The sequence below is a fragment of the Amblyomma maculatum genome, chromosome 1, assembly GCF_055883805.1.
Source record: "Amblyomma maculatum isolate TAMU_Amacu chromosome 1, ASM5588380v1, whole genome shotgun sequence".
Taxonomy (NCBI): Eukaryota; Metazoa; Arthropoda; class Arachnida; order Ixodida; family Ixodidae; genus Amblyomma; species Amblyomma maculatum.
Window position 1 is genome coordinate 26,910,710 of NC_139344.1, and position 21,951 is coordinate 26,932,660.

The following is a 21,951-nucleotide window of genomic DNA, read 5'->3' on the forward strand; positions in this document are numbered from 1 at the left end:
ATGACTTCCTCCGCAGTCTCTATGTTGCGGCCTCTGATGGCTGCCGCGGATACTGGCCCTCCTCGGCCATCGACTACAGAGGCTACCACCGCACCTTCTCTGCCACTTGCCGCATCAACATAGACTACTTCTTTCACTTCCATGTGCTTGAACCGTCGCTCTAGAGCTTCGGCTCGTTTGGCCCTTCTTTCGACATTAAATCCTGGGTGCATGTTTCTAGGGAAGGAGGGGGGGAGAGAAGGGGGACTACCAAGGCGTTCCTGCTTTCCCTCTGGCCTCCAGAAAATACCACATCTGAATCGCCGGCACATGCAGTGCCACACCGTACAAACATTTATGGAGATTATTTACTCGAAAGATCATAGTATAATGACATTAGTATAGGATGTTGGGGCAATCCGCGTGAACTGTTGAGAAATCTTTGACACAACATTTAAAAATGCATTATGTGGGCTAAGAAATTTGATGTTGCATTGTTTTGTTTATTTAATTAGCAATGCATTTTTCTGATGTCGTTTTACATAATTTCTGTAACGGCTGGAGTTGACGATTTCTTCGACCTGAAACCATGTTGATACCTTGTATATTATTTTTATAAAGGAGCCAAGAATTAACAAAAAAAAACAATAACGGGCGCACTACCAGCGCCGCAAGGTACATGCAAGGTCGGCTTCATCTCAGTAAGTTCAACCAGTAGTATCAAATTGGTTGAGACGTCCTTGGGCCCCGTCACGAATGCATGCAAAGAGAAAAGAATAAGAACAAAAAACATTGAAACCGGTAATTGGAGTACCCGGCGGAGAAAGTTAGTCAGTCTGTTATGAAAGGTCCGAGCTTGAGCTTTGCCATACGCTGCGTTGCTGTGCGCAGCATACAAGCAGACGACACTTGCACTTCGGGGCAACCACTGCCGCGACTGAAGCGCGCTCAGTCTAGCAATGACGTCATGTGACGTAAAGGCACGTGGCAGCAGTGAGGGACCGCCCCTGGTGCAGGATGCTGTGAAATTTGTGTCACCCACCGCGACAGCGCAGGCACTATTTTGTGGTGTTAAAGCTCACTTTAGTGGTGTCCAATCTGAACGAGCCGCAAAGCACACTGGGTAATTCTGACTTCCAGGTTTTTCTGTGAGACGCGAATATGCTGCGCTGTGCTTGAAACTCTGCATCGACAAGTTTAAATTCGATTCTTCACATGTTTTATAAGCATGAAATAAGTCGTAGAAAATGTCATAATGATCTGCACACGTTATGACCCTATTTAACGTTTCGTATTTGAAGAAATTGGGTGAAAAATCGTCGTCTGTTCGCGCTGAAGTTTGCATGCATCATTCATTTGGTCAAAGTTCGTTTTTCGTTGATGTTATCATGCAGTCGCTACATATATCTAAAACATACTAGAGCAAGCATTTTTTAGAGGTATTTCGCTAGCAGAAATCCGTTAGACTGCCGGCAGCCGCAGTTTAGCAATACCTAGGAGCTGACTGTTGCGCAAGTTGTAGCTGTGATGGCTAGAGCTGAAAGCATGCAAATACCAGGTGGGCATTGTGCACTTTTTTTGCAGCCTTTACAAAGCTTTATCGGTTTATGCTGCACTGCCTGAGATAGTCAGAGCAGCTATAGGGTTTCTTGACTTGCGGTGTACTGCAGCTATCTGCAAGCATGGCCAGTACACCGCATTTTAGTTGCTCAGCTAAATTTGTGTCATGTGATTCTAACAGTGCGTTGTGCTATTCCTCCACAAGACCTAGATTTACTTACCAGTGCTTCGAAACCATAGAAGTGCGCACAATCTTCGCTATTTTAAGCTACATGCTCTTGACAGCTCAACTGATTTTGTTTACATATGTGCTTTTTTAAAAAAATGAAAACTGTAGGAAGTAGAATGCCAAAGAACTGTATCATGGTTAACATCATACTGTCAGTCAATGAAAACATTAGAAGGATCACGAAATAAATAAAAATCTCTCTCAAGCATTTGATTTTTACTTCAGTTGTATTACGAAAATGCAACTGCATGACGTACGAGTTGCATTTTTAGCACTGCTGTATTCATTTTGCATGCATCGTACCCCAAACTGTATGCAGCCAAGACTGTAAAGTCAAAAACGTCTACTAAGGCTCGTTGAGGGCCTGGGTCGGCTAGTAACGTAGCGAGTATAGCTATTCTGGCAGTCTGAGAGACATATATCCACTTGCCGAGGCTGCACGCATGCGAGAAAACCCCACTCATGAACAAAATTAACCAAGCATAGTGTGTGGGACATTTTATGCCATTCACATACAACTGTGGAAGCTCTCTATGCTTGAAATTCTCATGCTTGATTCCCCAATACTGATTTCTGCATGTCGGCCAAAAAAGAGAACTACTAAAACAAAAGCTTTGCTTAAATGGCATCTCTTGAAACCTCCAGGAACTTCAGAATCAGAATGTGAAACCATTATTTCTTCCAATAAAAGCTGGGAACAGCCTGTAGTTATTCTGCTGTTGTGTACAAATTTATGCTTGGGGTTTGGTTGGAGAGAAAAAAACTAGATTGTGTACATTCGGATGCTTCTAGTAGGCGCACAGGCTGTTAATGCATACTTACTGAAATGTGGGAATGCATACGCCATGCGCAGCGCCTATAGGGGCGCCACTGAAAGCCGCGTAGCGGCGGCCGTCGGAACCTGAGGCGGGCCGCATGCGGCAAGCGGGGCCGTGGTGCGCGCGTGCGATCAGCCGTTTGTGCGCGTCTCGCGGGCTCTTCCGCAGTGACAGGATCGCACTGTATAATAGTGGACATGTGTTCGATATCACGGCCGTCTGGGACTACATCGCCTCCATATGCATGAAGTGTCTGCTGAAGACGAGCGTCAACAAGGTTGCGTAAGAAGTGGAGCTCATTTTGAGTTCCCAGCTTTCACAACATCGCCACGCCGATTCGTTCATTCCTTGACCTATGAAACAATGTTCTTTCTTTGCTAAATGATACACGTTTGCTTCGTTTACATGCAATATATCGCTACAGTAAACTAGGCAGCATCGTCGAAACTGCGATCGGTTTTCGTACCGGTGCGACCGCAGGAAAAGCCAGCGAGCTTGCAAACCAGCATTCTGAGCATCAGAAAAATAGCGCATATTGGGCTCCTGTAGCAAGAGTTCAGATTTTTCATGCTTGTGCTTTATCATGGCCTGTACAGCATGGATTTCACGTCCGTTGGCAAATAGGCAGAGAGGGTAGATACTTTCATGGGGAGTGAGATATCAGCAGAGGAATTATCTGAAAAGCTGCATCACAGGTTAGTCAAGGGCATATTAGAGTTCAATTTTATATCCTATTTATTATTGTAGTATCATCTTTATTTCATTCGTATTACCCTCGCGTCAAACTGCAGAATTGCAGTGCGCTTTATAACCAGTTCTAGAGCCCTTAGTCTGGATAGCAAGGGCAGCGACATGTTATGTTTTCGTAATCATGCCAGACAGGTGCAATGACAAGCAGAAAACACTGAAAACATAGTTATCACTCAGCCCTGCCACACGGAAAATTTAACGCCATTTCCATCAAATGACATTCGTTCAAAATGATATTTGTTTGCTACTATATACACGAGAAAATATAATGACATCTGATGAAAATGATATTAGGTACTGAATGAGTTTGCTCATCCGAATGCGATCAACGAGGAAATATGTTAATCTCTACAAACGAGACTCGGTGAGAAGATACACCCAAAATAAATTACAAAAGTGCCACCTGCATTAAATACTAATGTGCTCCTAAAATTTTGCAGCTAGTCATCTATGTGAAATATGCCACATAGCATCGTAAAAAGGAACTGGCACCCATAGCTGCCAGCCAACCCGTAGCCACCGCACTCGGCGCGGGCGGAACAGGTCGCTTCTGCTGCCGCGGTTTGTCGGCGCCAAGTCGCCGACACGACGGATTTCTTTCGCCACCTTCAGAAAAGCATGCTCTGTTGATCTTAAATAATACGCGCTTAATTTGATGAAGGAATCTAAAAAAAAAAAATATCTTTACTGAGGATCGCTGTTATGTAACGAGGTTTTGGAAGAAGTGATAACAGCAATAAAAGCAAATTTCTGCTCACATTAGCAGTGCCGCTGGTGTGATGCAGCTCATCCGATTTCGTTCTCTAGCTCCGCTGCCAAGACGTCGCCGAAGTTACACCTTCCGTTTGCTGTAAGACAATTGAGTTGATACTAAGGCAGTTTTATGAATATGAAATTTACTATTTCCAAAGCGCTTTCAGCTACGACATTGATGCGAAACCGTTTAGGCGTTTAGGCCTGGCGTCGACTAGGGCCCAGCACACGGCCAGAGCGCCGTCGTCGGCCGCTTTCGCGGGCCGCGTCGTTGCGGTAAGCTCGCGGTATCTGATGTGGCAAGCGTTACGAATTTGCCGTATACTTTCTTGATGTGAAACTCCCTATACCTCCCAGCGGCCACGAATTGCAGACGCTAGCGCCAAACTCCCCATTATAGGATTATGGGCCTGGTGCGCTGCAGCTTTGGCCGAACATGTGGCGCCGTCTGGGAGGCGCCGCTGTAAAAGGCGGCTGTCTGGATCCGCAACCGGGGGTAGCGCCGACGCTGTGTTCCGATTTCTTTTTGGTTCCCCGTAAAAATAAAAAATAAACAGCGACTAAAACAAGGGCCTGTACTTAGTCATTTCGAATCTCATATCGCACCCATTGCTTTTCGTTCCGGCTGCGCATTTCCCACTTTTTTTTTTTTTTTGTACAGTACTTGACGCTAGGTTTCTTTCAAGCATGCACGAGCGATCGCTTGTTTGTATCGAGCGCGCAACACGCGAAAAATACACACAAAAAGACGGGTCTTTTTTTTTTTTTTTTACTTCTGGACCCAATTCGAGCTCTAAAAGTTGTAACTACTAAAAGTTGTTGTAACCAGCGCTGGCAGGTCTTCGGACACAGCCTGTGTTGTAGAGAGCGCGGAGCCTTCCTGCCCAACGGGAGCTTTTTCTTTTTTTTTTTTTCTATCGACTTCCTAATGATAGTTTCCAGCTGTTCTCGGTGCTCGCTTTTGGGAAGCCTAGCCTGACGTAAAAGACGTAGAAGCACGACATGGAGAGCGAAGCACATTGCAGGAGTGCGCGCTTGCTGACTTCACACACGTTCATGGCTACCCGCAAAGAGAAAACGTCCTTTTAAACTAACAGCTCGATCTGCTGTTGTGTTTATGGGTGTCGTAATAGGTATAAAAAAAACCGTCGGGAGGCAATCGAAAATCAAGTTGTTGTTTTTTTTTTGCGGTTTCCTTGGAAATCATACGAGAGCGATGTGTCGCATCGTTAACAGTGGCACCCGGCCTTGCAGATGCAACTGGCACCCGTCATATTGAGTGGGTTTGCCAACAACTACATACGAAAAAAATTAATTACATATGTGGTGAAAAGACGCCGAAAGGGCCGAATAAAACTTACCTCCAAGCTGACTTCGTAGAAGGCGGTTTTCATTTCGTTAGCGCATTTTCTGAAGATATCCGAGGGCCCTTCTGCACTGTGAAGTTCCCCGCGCACTCCACGCACGTGCTGGCTTCGTACAGTTTCTGACCGCGCACCAAGCAGTTATTCTTAAATCAAGTCTCAACATTCCCGATCACGCGAAATCTCCCGAACAGCACGCGCTGTGGAGCTTGCTCAGCTATGGCTGTTTTTCCGCGCACTGAACCGTCACCACTTATTTCGACGCATCGAGTAGAAAATAAAAACTACGGTGGAACTGCCGAGCGCCGAAAAAGCACGTGCACGCAAGGCTCGACGCCTTAGGGTACATCTCCATATACAGCCTGCTCGTCCCGTTGATTTTTTTTTTTTTTTTTTTTTAAGAGCCTTTCTATTGACCAACGGAGCCCAGCTCTCGGCTGTCGCTTCTGGGGGGTCTAGCATGCCGCTTCCACATACACTGCCACCGAGGGGAAAAGCCAGTGCTGCGCATTGCACACTGGCTTAGTTTTTGTTTTATTTATGTCTTTACTTTCAAAGTGCCATATTGTTCGGGTTCCGAATTCCTACTTCAAAGGAAAAAAAAAAAAAAAACGTAGAGCCGCCAGCAGAAGCGCTCGCGCGCCGACGATGCGCTGCGCCCAAAGCGCCGGCGGCCGTCTCCCAGACGGCATGAATGGGTAGCGGCTTTCTTCGCTTTGTTTTTGGTTTATTTTTCAACACGCACACATGGTACATGTGTCTGTTATGTACGCGTGTGACACGAGGCAGGAAATGACCGACAAAAGTTTTCTTCTTACAAGGTTTCTGCCGAGAAGAGTAGACTTCGCGTTCACTCCGCCGCCTCTCTTCGACGAGCAGACATACCACATATGGGTGCGCCGGCGGGAGGTGGCGCTACTTGTTCCGGAGCAGTGGCGCCTCCATACCAGCGCACTAGGCCCATAGCGGGAGGGGGCGCGTAAAAAATGGACTTGACGGGGGAGGCCGTATAGCGGACTGGTCCAAAAAAACGGTGCGCTGAAGGGGGTGTCGGTAGGTTGCTTCAAACAGCGCGGGTCGCGCCCGCGCCCGGAAAAACGCTCTGCCCGTGGATTTTCTACCGCATCATCGTTCTGCCGCGGCGCGACCGGCTCGCGGCAGGAACAGTGTGATGGAAAGAAAAACCGCAAGCATAGCGCTCTCAAGGGCGCAGGCGCTCGCGAGCAAGCGTACCCGACCGCAACAAAAAATAGCACAGAGAACAGCAGATATTTTCTCCTTTTTATTAACTGCACGTGAAACAGAAAATGAAAAGCTGCGACAAGGCATCCCTCACATACACGCACTTTACATAGCTAACAGTTTACAGTAGTGTTATGTGTTCTGCGCTAACATTGTAATCTTGCATGCTTGCTTTATCACTACAAAAAAATCCAGTTTGCCGGCACTGCTTTTGTCAGCATGTGTACAGTTGATATGAAATTAAATAAATGATGCACATATTCATTCTACGCATTCCATACCATTAAAGCAATGTAGAAACATGAGCAAATATCTGCGTTCTAGTTACCTAGTGGTTAGTATTTGATGCAAGTAATCACTTGTCACTGTGCTATACATAACCAAAATGCATGATTAAAAATTTACACTACCCTTCCTGGAAGAACCGTCTTCTTCGAAACGTACGTCTCTCCACAGTACATGAAGGTAACAAGTTCAACAACACGAAACACAGCGGATATCGCCGACTGTAATGGCCAGCACAATCAGCAGACGAGATGGGTCCACGGAACTGGAGGTGCACGCAGACAAGTCTCTCGTCTCACGAAGGGGCGAAGAGCCAGCAGGAATGAGATGCACAGAGTAAAAGAACCGCGATGAAAAATCGCGACTTTGGCCGATAAGCCAACACGCAGAGAATTCACAGCGCTAGTCTACGCAGACGACCGACGCAGACGACGGTTCTAATTCAAAACGAGCGGAGTCTTAACGGTTGCAGCGGTTCACGCGAGGACGAAGCAAGCCACGCCGGATGGATGGATGGATGGAATATAGGAGCGTCCCCTTTGAAACGGGGTGGTAGCAGTAGCTATCATGGCTCATTTGTTTTCCCCTATATCTTAATTGTTTCAGATTGGTCAACTATACCATCATTCTATTTATTGAATTTTTGTTTCTACATTAATAACATTATGTCAATTTTCTGCTTTTAGGCCACCAATCTTCAGTCGTTTTTTGCTAGTTTCCACCGCCGGTTTATTCACCCGGCCACTGTTATCTCTAACGAAAGGTACGTCCGACGTATCCATTCGATTCTCGTAAAGATACGGCGGACGTCGATATACAGGCTCATGGCTATATGCACGTCGAACGCAGCCACATTCCGCTTGCTACGCGTGAATTATGATATCAGCTAGCCGCGACTCTCGATGAGGTGCTACGAAGAGTGCATCCGTTATAACATAAATCACGGTCTTCACTTAGGGTTGTGTACGGCAAGCATCGCTGCCACGCATATAGCTGCAGGCGATGCTACGTACTGCACCAGCTCCACCAACTGGCATCGAGATACGCACATTCACGAGCAGCTTTCGCTTCGCACTAAACTATCACCTCGATCTGCCCGTAATGCGAGCGAGCTATTCCTAGCATTTACGCTGTCTTAGGTCCTGCATCGACCTCCGAAGATCTAGCGCCGGCACAACACACACACACCTCGCCGTGCAGAACATTCGGCAGTCCAAAGTATGTATGTGAATGGCATGCTCGTTCCTCACATGCAGACCGAGGAAACAGGATGTTTCTAGCTAAATTCTTCGTTTAAATTCTACCTCAGAGCCGTGGCAGAAGACATGCCGAATCTACTAGAGGCCTGCGCTGCTACTGCGGCGAGCTGCACATCGACTTGTCGAGGCGAAGACCTACTGCGCCGCACCGCAAGAGTGCACAACCGGAAAGCCGGAAGCGCGAATGATCCGAATTCCCTGTGAACAGCAATGTTCTTTGGTATTTAGGGGAAGACTAGACTAAAGCGCTTAGCCTGCAACTTTTTCTTGTCGTTGAATTTTGCGTACATGTAGTTTAAACCACCGCATGCTCGAGGTTAGCGTGACCCGACTGAACGGCCGCGCAGCTTTGAAACGATCGGGGTCGATATGCCAAGGTATATGTACTATGCATGCATCGCCGGACTTAGGTACGCGGTAGAAAATGTGCGCTGCACATTTTGTTGCAGAAGCTGACTCTTGGAATTTTGCAGAGTGTGCCATGCAAGTGATCGTTGCTACAACCACACATCCATGTTCCAACGGCTGGCCTACCCCGAGGCGCATAAATGTTCAACCGTGGACGTATCAATGATCGAAGAGAGGACAGATTTTCACAATATTGGGCACGAAATCGATAGCTACCAGTGCTCAGTGTAAGAGAAATTCTGCCTTGGTCATGCGCAATTCAGTGTTTCAGGTGTGGTCAGTAGCTATAATGTTTGAACAGTTCGCCTGTCAAGTCAGCGGCGCCAGCGATGGACCGGCGGAGCGATTTTCCACGCTACACCGCTGTCTTGCTAAAAAGCCTACCTAGGCGGCGTTTAACATTCAGCTGCTTTTTGTGGGCCCCGTAATTGAAAGCAACGCCTTCAGAAACGCGTTAAATGTTCAAAAATGTATTCTCTTTAACAGTTTCACTCCAGGCTGTCAAAGCAGGTGGACGTTGATAAAACGTTTGAGCACTCCAGTCTTTAGAAATCTGTAAAATCGCCTTCAGTTTGTAAAATTATTGGAATAGGTCACTTTTCGATCGCTGGGACATAGACCCTCATGACAGCGCTGTCACGTGAAAAAGGACCACACCAGACCGAAAGCTTGTCTCATATAACATAGCTAACCAAGGTATACCTTACAGCATTGTGTTGATTTTTATGGTGCATAAGCGACTAATGCTGCCATGCACCAAGAACAAGGTTTAATGTACTTATTTTGTGTGCAATGACTAAAATGTTCTTTAGGATGTAGCTTGTTTAGGAGCATTTTAGGAAACCAAAAATGCAGGAAATTTGCACGTCTCTCCTAGGATCATGCTGGGATGGAAAGGGATCTGTTGCAAAATTGTACAAAATGTTTCCTCTCATTTTCTCGACTCTGGCGCACGTGTAAGATATGGTTTATTGTTAGTTCATCTCCACACTCCTTGCATATTGGTTTGTCCTCTTTCATAAGTATGAAACTGTGTGTGAGGTGTGGGTATGTGTTTTGTGAAGATGACCTAAAATGGCCTTCATGTTGCGTTTTTGATTACTGCATGATTTCCATTCCTTAATGACAGGTTTGACAAGTATAGTTTCTAGTTTATTTCAATGTTTCAAAAATCCTGCCATTTCCCTCTCACTTTTCTTTGTACAAGCTTCTTGGTATCTTCATGCAGCATATTCACCCTCTGTAATTTAGCATTGCATCAAGGTAACCTGTTTATTTCTTTTCATCACCTTTCAAGACAACTGTCCCGATTTCATAAAGTGTAGGGTTTCTGACGACAGGAACTCCTTGGAAGTCATAGAAATAAATGAGATCCACAATCATGAGCTATCTAGGGTATGCATATACATGTCCATCGCTCAGTGGAATGGTGTCAGTACGCTGTTAGAACAGGTCTTGTGGTAACAACAACCATTGTCTGAGGTGGTCCTTTAATGGGCATTGAAATGCTATGTAACTACAGGTACTGATAGAACTCTTGATCATGTTATGTGATGATGCGATCCTTGCATGCATATAGGTATACATTTCAGAATCTGCAGTGCACCACTTGACCATTTGCCACCAGTTTGTGTGAAAATGTATTTTTCATGCATGTTGACCAGTATTTAACAGATGACCCCTGTGTACGAGCCAAAAGTGCCACGAGCCAAATGTCATGAGGCCACTCGACATGGCAGGAGCTGTTAAGTCAAGCTTACAAAGTTATAGTTGAAATATGTTCTGGGAGGTTTCAGCTCCAATTAAGAAAGGTTGAGGCTTACAGAGGTATATGCCAGGTTGTCTATCACCTAACAGGGCAGCCTACGACCGTATGCTAATGAGTATATCTGAGATAACAGAGACATGAATTAAGGAATTAGTAATTATGTTTGTAGCAAAGGGCATGTAAATTAACGGGAATCCACAGTGGGATCTCCAGACAAGAACCATTAACGCTGGCACACCATACCCTTACAGGTAGAGATTAGGAGTCTCCCTAATTTTTTTTCTGCTCAAAGCTTGTCATTTCCTCCGTTCTTCCAGATGAGGAAGATGTGAAAATGATAGCATCGAAAATTCCAGAGACCATCGTTAACAAGGATGCTGATCCCAACAGCGTAAAAAGGAAAAGCAGATGGGGCTTGTGGTTTTGTGATAAGTGCAGTGTAGTAGCATAGATGCAACCTTACCCATTATTAATTAGAGTGGAGTAAGTGCATTGTTTTGTTTTTGTAAGATGTTCATGGTTTCCATGCAAACATTATGAGAAATTTTTTCCTGAAGAATGTTTGCTGAAATGTGAATATAATGTGCAATAAAACTAGTGTTTTCTTGCTATTTACTTTTCCTTGTATACATTAGTTCTGTGAAGAAAACCACCGGCTAGAAGGAAATGTAATGGCATGCATTTTGATACTTGGCCCCGTTGTGTTGACTCAGTAGTTAGAGTGCTTGGCTGCTGAACCGAAAGGTGCAGATTTGGTTCCAGCCACAGCAGGGGCATTTCAATAGAGGCGAAACAATAGGTCGTCATGCATCGTGCAGTGTCAGTGCATGTAAAAGAACCCCAGGTGGTCGAAATTATGCCGGAGCCCTCAACTATTATGTTCCTCATAGTCATAGTTATTTTGGGATGCTAAGCCAGATATTATATATCACATCATACTCTGAGTAAGATGCTATTCATGGTCAGTTAAACATACACTAAATGACCAATTTTTTTCTGCATGGTACAGCAGCTCTTGTACAATTTTACTTTAGCCTTCATGAAGAATATCACACTGGCTCCACGTGGCCTTCTGTCGACTCTTGATATGCATCACAATCCCACACCCGAGTATGTATTTGTCTAAGGGCACCTATGCATGCAAGGAGGGGACCGTTACTTTCCATTTGTCAGAACTGAAATGCACGATCCACATCATTTCTGTAATTCAACTGCCTGCTATTTGAACTGTCCAGCATTGATGCAAGTTTCAAAGAACTGCAATTAGCAAATTAATCCAAGCAGAAAACCATGCCAAGAACTGCTTCGGTTTCATCTTTAACAACTGTTCGAGAACTAAAATTAGCCAAATGTTGCAAAACATAGATGAGAGGTTACAAAATCTAAAGAACAATGCAGCCTACCTGTGGCATGTAGGGTTTCACATCCTGAAGTGACATATGTAGCTATGAAAAATACCGTAGTGGAGAGCTCCAGACTAATTTGACTGCCCGGGCTTTGTACTTTGCGTTGATATCTTGCAGGAAACAGAAACATTTGCATTTCACCTGCACCAAAGTGCGACTGCCATCACTGGTATTAAACATCACGACCTTGGGGCAAGTAGCCGAACGTGCCACTAAGATGTCGCAGCGTCTACGTGCATGCTATACACGTCAACCTTTCTAGCATTAAAGCTGTCACATGCATGGCAGATATTCATGTTCAGCTTTGGACTGACAAGTTTAAAAGTGTACTATTTGTGTTTGTCTAGCATGAAAAACAAAGGAAACTAAGGAAAAACGAAAAAAAAAATGAACATATGTTGAAAAAGCACTAGTCATTAACACATAAAGCATATTCGTTCCTTTATTATGATAAAGTGGCCTTCAACAATAGTACAAAGCCTGAACATTTAGGAAGGTGCTGTGCCAGGCAGCTATTTTACAGAATCCTGAACCATTTCACCTGTAGTAATGCGCATCCCGACGGTGTGGGCTGGGCACTTATTTTTCGGTCCACTCCAACATGCGAAAACTGCATCATGTGCATTTCCATTTTCCGAGTTTTGAGCTCTGTAGTGCAGGCTAACAAATTGTCGATGACTTATTTTCGTCTGATTGTTGCACAGCGCGTGTAAATAAATTACCACTGCACCTAATAAACACTGACATGCACGTGCAACATCGCCGATCATAAACGGACACACTGATGTCCGTCCGGACAGCGGCGCACTCATCACAGCACTCTTCGTAGTCTCACACAGCATTCTAGTAGGACGTAATCCGTACATCACAGCATCTCACGGTAAGCACAAACCACACCTCCAACAAACACGAATGACGCGATGCTTGGGCTAGAGACACGCCGGCGGCACCCATCTTTTTCAGCGCCGCTTGTATATGTACTACGTAGAACTTGCAGCACCAAACCTTAATGCGAGCAGAAAGCGATGCGTTACGTGACGCATCTCATCACAGATGGAAGTGACGAAACATTGAAGAATCAAAACTACATAACTACATAACGACCGTCGTAGACGTTAATCCACATGATAACGAGGACCAAATGAGCGGGCGTGCAGGCCGCGAGCGTCAACACCGCGATTACATGCGCTTGCGCTCTGGTCGTGCTTGCCACCCTGCCGTGGTCCAACTCACGTAAACCTATCATCATGCCATCACGTAGTATATCACCCATTCTAGGCACTATTCTTGCCGCTGTACTATTCTTTGTAATTTCACATTTCACGCATGCAGTATGTAGTATATGTAGTACATACTTCTTGCACCTCGCACGTACACCTCATACCAACTTCGATTTGGCTACATATGGCTACCATGTTGTTGCTACCAACGTTACTAGTTGCTACCACATCTGGGGATCTCGAATCCGTCCGGCTTTCCCGACGGATCCCAAGGCCCATATCGGAGAAAAATGCGTTGGGTCCGTCGGAAGAACCCTACCGATCGGGTCCGTCCGCCGTACCTCTGAAAAATATTTCCCGGATCCGTCCGTCGTATCCCGAAGAAAAACGCACCGGGTCCGTCGGACGTATACCTTTAGCCACAGCCTATCTCTAAAGCCCAGAGCTTCAGTAACAGTGATTGCGCCTGCACCAACTTCCGGATGGATACCATTACATTCGAGTATAATATGGTCAATTGTTTCACTGGAGTTTCCACATACAGCACATGCGTCATCTCCGTTGTTAAATTTCTTTTTGTAGCTGCGTGTTCTAAGGCACCCTGATCTAGCTTCAAAAAGTAGGGCACTGCCTCTTGAGTTATCAAAGAAATCTTCCTTCCTGATCTGCATTTTCCACTTTCGGTATAATTCCACACTCTGTTTCTTTTCCATCGAATTTATCCAATTTTTACCTTCTGTGTTTTTTACCTGTTGCTTAATGCTCTTTATTTCTCCGTCCTTGTTACTAGCATACTTACTAGTTAGTTTCCTAGTTCTTTTCCTCCATTGTGAGTCAACGCGTTTTAGGTACAGGTATTTAAATACTTTAGCTGCCCATCTGTTAGTGCCCAATTTCCTCAGGCGTTCCTCATATAATATTTTACTCTGAGCTTCCCGTACTTCGAAAGATGTCCAGCCCATATCTCCCTGTACCGCCTCATTTGTAGTTTTGCCGTGGGCACCTAGTGCTAATCGTCCAACGGATCTCTGATTTGTTTCTAATGTCGACTGTACCTCTGATTTTAGGCACAAAACCGCATTTCCGAAAGTAAGTCCGGGCACCATAATTCCTTTCCAAATACCGCTCAAAACCTCATACCTATTGTATCCCCACAATGCCTTATGCTTCATTATCCCGACATTCCTTCGTCCTTCGGACTTAAGTGATTGCTCATGCTTTCCAATGTATGCCAATCCTTCGTTTACCCCCAGATATTTATATTCTGCTACTCTAGGTATTTCATGGCCTTGTATTTTAAGACCGTGATCAGTTGAGCCGTTGAAAATCATCAGACCCGACTTAACGGCGCTGAAACTGAAGCCTAGAGCGTCCCCTTCGTCTCCGCAATACTTAACTAGAGTTTGCAATTCTTCCAGACTCTCAGCTAGCAGCACAATATCGTCTGCATACATCAAATCGGGGAGGCGCTGCTCTACCGCCTTTCCACCTAATCTATATGACAGGTTAAAACCTAGGTTACTGTCTTGTATCCTCCGTTCCAGGTTTATTATATAAAGCATGAACAGCACCGGTGATAGAGGACAGCCTTGTCTTAATCCTTTGCATACTCTGACATCCTCCGTACTTCTTATCCCTTCCCACGTAATTTCTACTTTGTTATCCCGGTATATTTCCTGTAGGAACTCTATTATCTCATAACCGATACCTTCTTCTTTTAATATGTTCCACAGGAGTTCTCTGCTTACGTTGTCGTACGCCCCGTTTATGTCCAGGAAGGCCAAATACAAAGGTCTATTTTCCACTCTAGATATTTCGATGCATTGGGTAAGCACGAACAGGCTATCATCTAAGCGCCTACCATTTCTAAAGCCGTTCTGAAGTTCTCCGAGTATCTTGTTACTTTCAACCCATGCTTGCACCTTTAATTTCACCGCCTGCATGGCTAACCTGTACATAACAGATGTTATGGTAATCGGCCTGTAGGATTTTATGTGCATCCTGTCTCCTTTCCACGCATGTATGGCCACGCAGCGCAGTCAGCGGCGCCGTCAGTGCGAGGGGAAAATTTAGGCGCGAGGGAGAAGTCCTCCTCCCAGCTTTTTCTTTCCTCCTTTCGCCCCCGCTTGGGAGAATTAGACGGGACCGAAGTGCCCCTGACTTTCCGCGGCATTCCCCTGACGATCAGGGGAAAACGTACGGGAGTCAACGGGGCTGTAGTATGCTTTGGCGTAGGGAGATACTCGAAGGTTCTATAAAAGCGCCGTTGGACAGTACACTAGATACTGCCTATTTTACGTATTGCTCTTGACACTCGCTTTAGTGCGCAAAGTGTAGGTTATTGAAACTCGTACGCGTATCGCAGTCAAGCGCAGACTTGCGCACCTTTCGTGCCCTTTCGTAAACAAACGCCGCCGACACTGCCGCTAACTTCGTAATTGGTAGTCCTAATCAACAAGTTGTTTACAAGGGAAGCAAGATATGAATGTCAATTGAAAGGCGGCTTTCGTTTACAGCGCAATCATCTTAGCAACATATATTGAAGGCGCACCAACATTTGCATATCAATCGCAGTTACCATAATTTGGAAATGGCATTAGCTTTGGTCGTGTAGCAGCGCGTCGAAAAAATGACATTAACCTGAACAAATGTCACTCGGAGTCTGCTTGCTTTCTGCGTCGAACGCCGCGATTCACGGCCGCCGTCGTTGTCGTGAAGCATATACTAACTGGATACTTATACAAACGTGTTCCTGGCAAGGTTTTATGTGTGTTCGAAAAACCAACTGCGCAGAAATTCTTCCCGAACATTGCTAAATGTTGACAGCGGCGTTATATCCGTTAAACCGCGACCAAAGACGAAAACACGACGCGGCGCGCATAGACGCTGACATGAACAGCGCCCAACCGAGCCCGCCTACGCTTTGCGGCTTTGGCAACAGGCGGCGTTGTCGGCGTTTTGCGCATCGCGTATAACTTCTGCACTATATGCAATGTGTTCAAGGTAAGGGAGTCAAGTACGAAAAGCCGGGCATGAAGTCTGGTTCTTCGTAATGAAAACATCAATTGAAAGCAAGGCATCAACGCTTAGCACAGCTTTGCTACGGGCACTAAGAGAAACAGTCACGCACAAGAAAATAGCCAAAGATAAAAGTGACTATCTTTATTATACAGCCATGAAAGAGCAAATATTCTTGGAAATGGGAAACCGTTCTCTTACTATAATTACCCCTCATATTACTTTCTCCAGCAGAACTTTTGCAGCACATTTTTTACAGCATGTGATTAATCGACCTCCAAGCAAGGCTCAGAGTGAGGAATAGTAAATTGTGACAAAATGCCTAGTACAGGCTGTAGAAATGAGCTTCAATAGACCTGTTGGCGAGTAATAGCAAGCTGTAAGAAAATGCATAGTACAGGGCACAGAAATCTTGCCTCGGCAAGATTCATGCTTCTTATCCTTAGAGACATAAAAGCTGCTAGCTAGGCCAGCCTCTGTCTACCTTGCAGAATTTTGCACTTGTTGAGATTGCCAATGACCACCAGTGCCTTGTTTTCCATCTGAAGGCCACACTGCGAATGAAAATAACACACAAACTTCATGTATGCAACACCTTGCATTGCATCACAAGTAGCTTATGTAGATATTCATTTCATTTTCGCATGTACGTTTAGCAGCACCTAGGCCAGTATAAAACTACTTTGCTGAACAGCAAAATTTGGTTTTATATACCATGTATCTGAGCTGTCAGCTTTTTGATGTGCCATACAATGAAAGATGAAAAATAGCTGGATAATGTTAGTGCTGTCCTGAAGTGAAGATTTTTATGACCGACCCAGAGCATATACAACTAGTGTTAATTTTTAACCCTGTAACAGTCTTTAACTGCTTCTCTTTTCTACACAGAGCAAGAATAAACACCACAGCACCATGGTAGGTCTGCACACAAACAGGAAACTATCCATCTTGCTCGTATTTCTCCGTAATTTTGTGCGTGCTCACGCTGATTGCTTCGCTAGTGAAATCATGTTTCATTGTCTGGAGTTAAATCAGCAAATCATTGCTTGCACAACAATGTGTAAATCTTGCAATTGCTAACGGTGACACGCTGGCCTAGTCAGGCAACGAGACCAACCATCGACAGCTGATTGGTAAGCACTGGCCGTGGTTGTAGAAACTTGCATTTAGCAGAAACGGCCGGGGAGAAAATTGCTCAGTACTTACATCATATCACGCTGAACTGACGGAGGCCAAACAACACAATTTGCGAACTTTTTTGAAGATGTGGGACGACCGCTCGCTGCTACCGTCATGCGAAAACAGTTGTACGTAGCTAAAGTCGCCCGAGCGATAACTTGGTGCTCCTGAACGAGAGAAAACATCCTACTTCCCAAGCTTTCTTAGCTTTCACAGCGCTATCCAACACTTGCCATTGACAAAATACTCGAAACAAAGCCTCGTGTTCCACGTCTGCAACTCGCCGTCGTCGGTCAGCCAGCGGATCGCAACGGCCAACTGTTTTCGCCGTTCACAACTCGACGGCACTTGGAACATCTTGTATCGCGTTCCAGTAGAGTTGCCGTAGTTGGAAGTCGAGCACAACACCACATTCCAAGCAAATCGGGCGAAAATATAAAGAGAATAAAGGTCGAAACCGCACGCCTGCAATTAATGCCAGCAGAAACCAAACGACAAATAAAACGACTCGGAAGTCAGAATTCACGCGACGAAGCCTGGGCGTGACGCAATGTTCGCCTTTCCTACAGTGAACTAGATCTAGTCACGACTGCTCGATGGAAGCGCAGTGGGTGCGGCCTGCTGCGTCGCGCCGCCGTCAATGGGCAAGCGCGTCCTTGGGGAGTTGACAGTTGCGCCCGCTATTTCTGCTGAGGGCGTCACTGTTCGGGGACACGTAGGGTGCCTCGATGCACGGCCAGTCTCGAGGGAGAGCGCGCGCGCTCTCCCTCGAGACCGGCTGTGCGTAAAGCCGTGCGCGATGTCAGCGCCGCCGTCCGCCGCCATATTGAAGCACACGGGATCCGCTGCGCTAGCATGCGTAATGGCGCCGTTCTTGATTTCGCCGCTTCAGAGTGCTCTGAGTTGAATTGTCTTTTTCATCAGTATCGCAATGCGTGGAATTTCAATCTCAATAGCCATTTTATACATCGGATTGTCGAATACGTAATTGTACGACTTAATTTTACGGCCTCAAGTGGCCGAGCTTGTGCGGCTGTGGGACTGGAAAACCTGTTAATATTTAACAGATCCTTTCGCCAGCATGTTCTGCTGCCCTGTGCGGGCTGAAGAAATCATCTTATTATTTTCCACACGGCCTTTTTTTCTTTTTATCCGTGGTTTTATTGACAGCCGCGCGTCAGCCGTTCGCGCCCCGCGGTTGGATTTGTTTTCTTTGCGCGGGCTGTTTCTCCTTTTTGAGATCGCAGAAACTGATGTCGGTCTCTTTCTAATCTTTCGAAGGGAAATGTGAGCTGTTTGGCCGTATTTTGCTTACAAGCAGCAATTACATCTGTTTACAGAGCAATTACATCTGTTTACAGGCAGACGCTGGTATATACTAATGATGCGAGGAATAAAATACAGTCAACAATCCACTCACTCGCGCCCGCCCCTTCGTCAGTGCGGCCGTGCACGGTCGAATGAAGCTTCGGGTACACTTCACCATTTTTTGCCCCCAAGTTTTGAACAAAAATATGATGGTGTACAAAAATATGTGGCTCGGTGTTGCATTCACCAAAAAATACGCTTATGTGATGAGAATGGCGGATAGCTGTGAAAGATGCGGCTGCGAAGAAACCACACAGCATCTCCTTTGCGAGTGCCCTGCTTTTTCAAGCGAAAGATATGCGCTGCGTTCGGCTCTGGACCATCTTCACAGCCGTCCTTTCACAGAGGAGAAAATCCTCGGCCCATGGCCACAGAAGGCGTCTAACGGCAAAGCCTTCAAAGCACTTATGTGTTTTATGAGAGACACAAACTTGATTGAGAAACTGTGACTGTGCTCCTCGCCGCCTTACCTTTCCTATCATTCTATTCTATCTTTCTCCTTTAAACTCCTCATTCCCCTTCCCCAGTGCAGGGTAGCAAACCGGAAGCTTTCCTGGTTAACCTCTCTGCCTTCTCTCTCTTTCTCTCTCGATGATGCGACAGCGCTTTTTTTTTCTCGGCTCCGTCGAAAACCGACTTCTCTAGTTGTTGATAGCATACATGATTAAGCAAGGTTTTCACTCGTTTCATTTTCCTCATGGGTGCCCATTCGCCGGAAGTCTGTGAACTTGCTCGCACGTCGAGTTCGCTTGCACCATGGACATATGCAGCGGTTGCTCGACTGCGATTCCTCTGCTTTATTTTATTCAAGGAGATCTCTACTGATTATTAAACTATGCATGTGAACCTACACAAATGGTTAATTTGAGGTCATTATAAACTATAGATGCTGTTTTTTGAAAATTTTAAATCCGAAATTAGAGTAATCGGCTTTAAAAAATCATTCATTGCAAAAATAAAGCGGCCATAAAGGTTGGTTGGTTTGTGGGGTTTAACGGCCCAAAGCAACTCAGGCTATGAGAGACGCCGTAGTGGAGGACTCCGGAAATTTCGACCACCTGGGGTTCTTTAACGTGCCCTGACATCGCACAGCACACGGGCACCTTGCTTTTCGCCTCCATCGAAAAGCTGCCGCCGAGGCCGGGATTCGATCCCGAGTCCTTGGGAGCAGTAGGCGGCCATAAAGGGTTTGATTGAAAAGGCTGCATTATTTTGGCTATGCCTGCCGACAGGATTGGGTACTGAACAGTCAGGCTGTTGTAAAAATAAATGCTAGACGCCTAAAGGTTGATTTTTATTGCTGCTGCAGACAAGTATGTAACGAAACTTATCAACCTCACTCATAGCAGACAGTAAAGACAACAAAACCGAATACGATGCAAATTTGAAAAAGCGCAGCTTGTTGATCCATTTGATGAATGGTACGTGAAAAAAAAAAAAAAAAAAACAGCCGAAACGACATGTTCATAATGAAAGGAAGTACACCGGTCAACGCTGGAAGCACCACTGAAATTTTCTTTTTCATGAAATTTTATTTTGTGTTTCCAGCGCCACACCTGTACTCTTATGAACGCGTCGTTTCCCCTGTTCTTTTTTTTTTTTTTTCATGTAGAATGCAAATCATTTTTGTATTTTTGACTGCAGTCGAACATGGAAAAAAATGCAAACTGTAATATAAATTACCGAGCCAGCAGGACATATATATTGTGTATGTATAGTCGATTGTAACTCTCGTAGAAAAGATATGAAAGCAAAGCGTGAAAAGAGATGCAATTCACGAATTATGTAACAAACTTAGAGCAAAAATTTTGATGTTTGCAGTGTGAAAGCATTCGCAACAATAATAAAAATGAAAAAAAAAGGAAAGACATCAACCACAAACTAACAAGCAAGAAAGGCTGGTAAATTTGATGTGTAGAGTGTCGTATAACAGATAAAAGAAAGCACTCTACACCAAGTTCACATCAGCACTGCCATAATTGTCGTCACAATCCTCAAATTCGCTTAGCCGGCCTCTGCACCAACAGTTGAGTAGGAGCTGCTGTCTTCCTCTCCAGGGGGTGTACATTTGGCAAGCCGTCTCGCAGAGGGCTTCTGTTGAGCTGAATAAATAATTAATAACAAGTGCTATTGTTTCGAATCACTGGAAATTGAGGAAATTATACACTCCAGTTACATCTAACGTAAAAGAGCATGGTCAGAGCTCTGAAATTTAACAGACGGCGTCCATCCTATCAATTTCTCTCCAAACTCGTCCTCATCAAAGTGCTACTAAGGAAAGATAAAACACCAAACGTGATTATTAAGGTTAATTTAAAGTGATACGAAGAAATACTTTGAAGAATATTATCCAAAGTGATGAAGAGAATGTTTTCATAAAAATTTTGCTGAACATTATCGAGCCTCGCATATTTATAAACAATGCGTAGTCTAAGACAGACACCGATCCAGAAAACCCAGGAAAAATTTGAGTAATATAATGCGTGTTGACGGCATGTTTACATATGTCACATCATGCTTAGGCATTTTGCTCCGCAACATGATAGGAAGCACGGGAATGAATGAACATCGCATTTATCGTGTTGCAAATATACCCACAAACTAAATTTGGCTACATCGCTTGCAATTACAACGGCGCAATATGTACTGATCTAAAGAAATAAGCTAGGAGCCTTGACTTGAGATCCACAAGACATCGCTACCAAAAAGCATATTCACTCGACTCTAGCTATGACACTATGCGAATAGAAAAACAATGTTCAAAGCGAAATATAGGTCAAAACTGTCTTGAAACTTACATCGCCGCTATATAACTTAGTTATTTTTCGTCGCTCCCACTTCTATCTTCCCTTTCAGCCCCAGTGGAAATGAAAACAACCTAGTCCTTCACTGGTTCACCCAGCGCATATCAGCACACACAAATTCTCCTAATGCTCATTATGTTGACCTGACAAGCTCGTAAGACACGCGGTCTAACAATCTCAAATAAGTAAAACCACCAGCGAGTCAGCCGCAGCCTCGAACAACGCAAGCTTCGCTGCTTGCACCACGCAACTGCGACCGCACCGATCGCCCGTCGTAATTCAACATGGCGCCGCAGCGCGAAAGAGGCGGCATGGAGCCGGTCAAAGGATGGCACCACCCGGACACGTCGCTACCGGGGTCGCCGGCTCTGAGCGCGCGGTTTGCTTCCTTTCTGGACGCGTTCGCCTCGCGTATGCGTGGTCAACGCAAACTTTTTTGTGTGTGCGTATGCAAGCACGCTAACGTTGAGACGGGACGCGTTTGTTTTTTTAAGGCGAAAGCCGTTCTAGGCTCACGGAGTGAAAATCTGTGCGCAGAAAC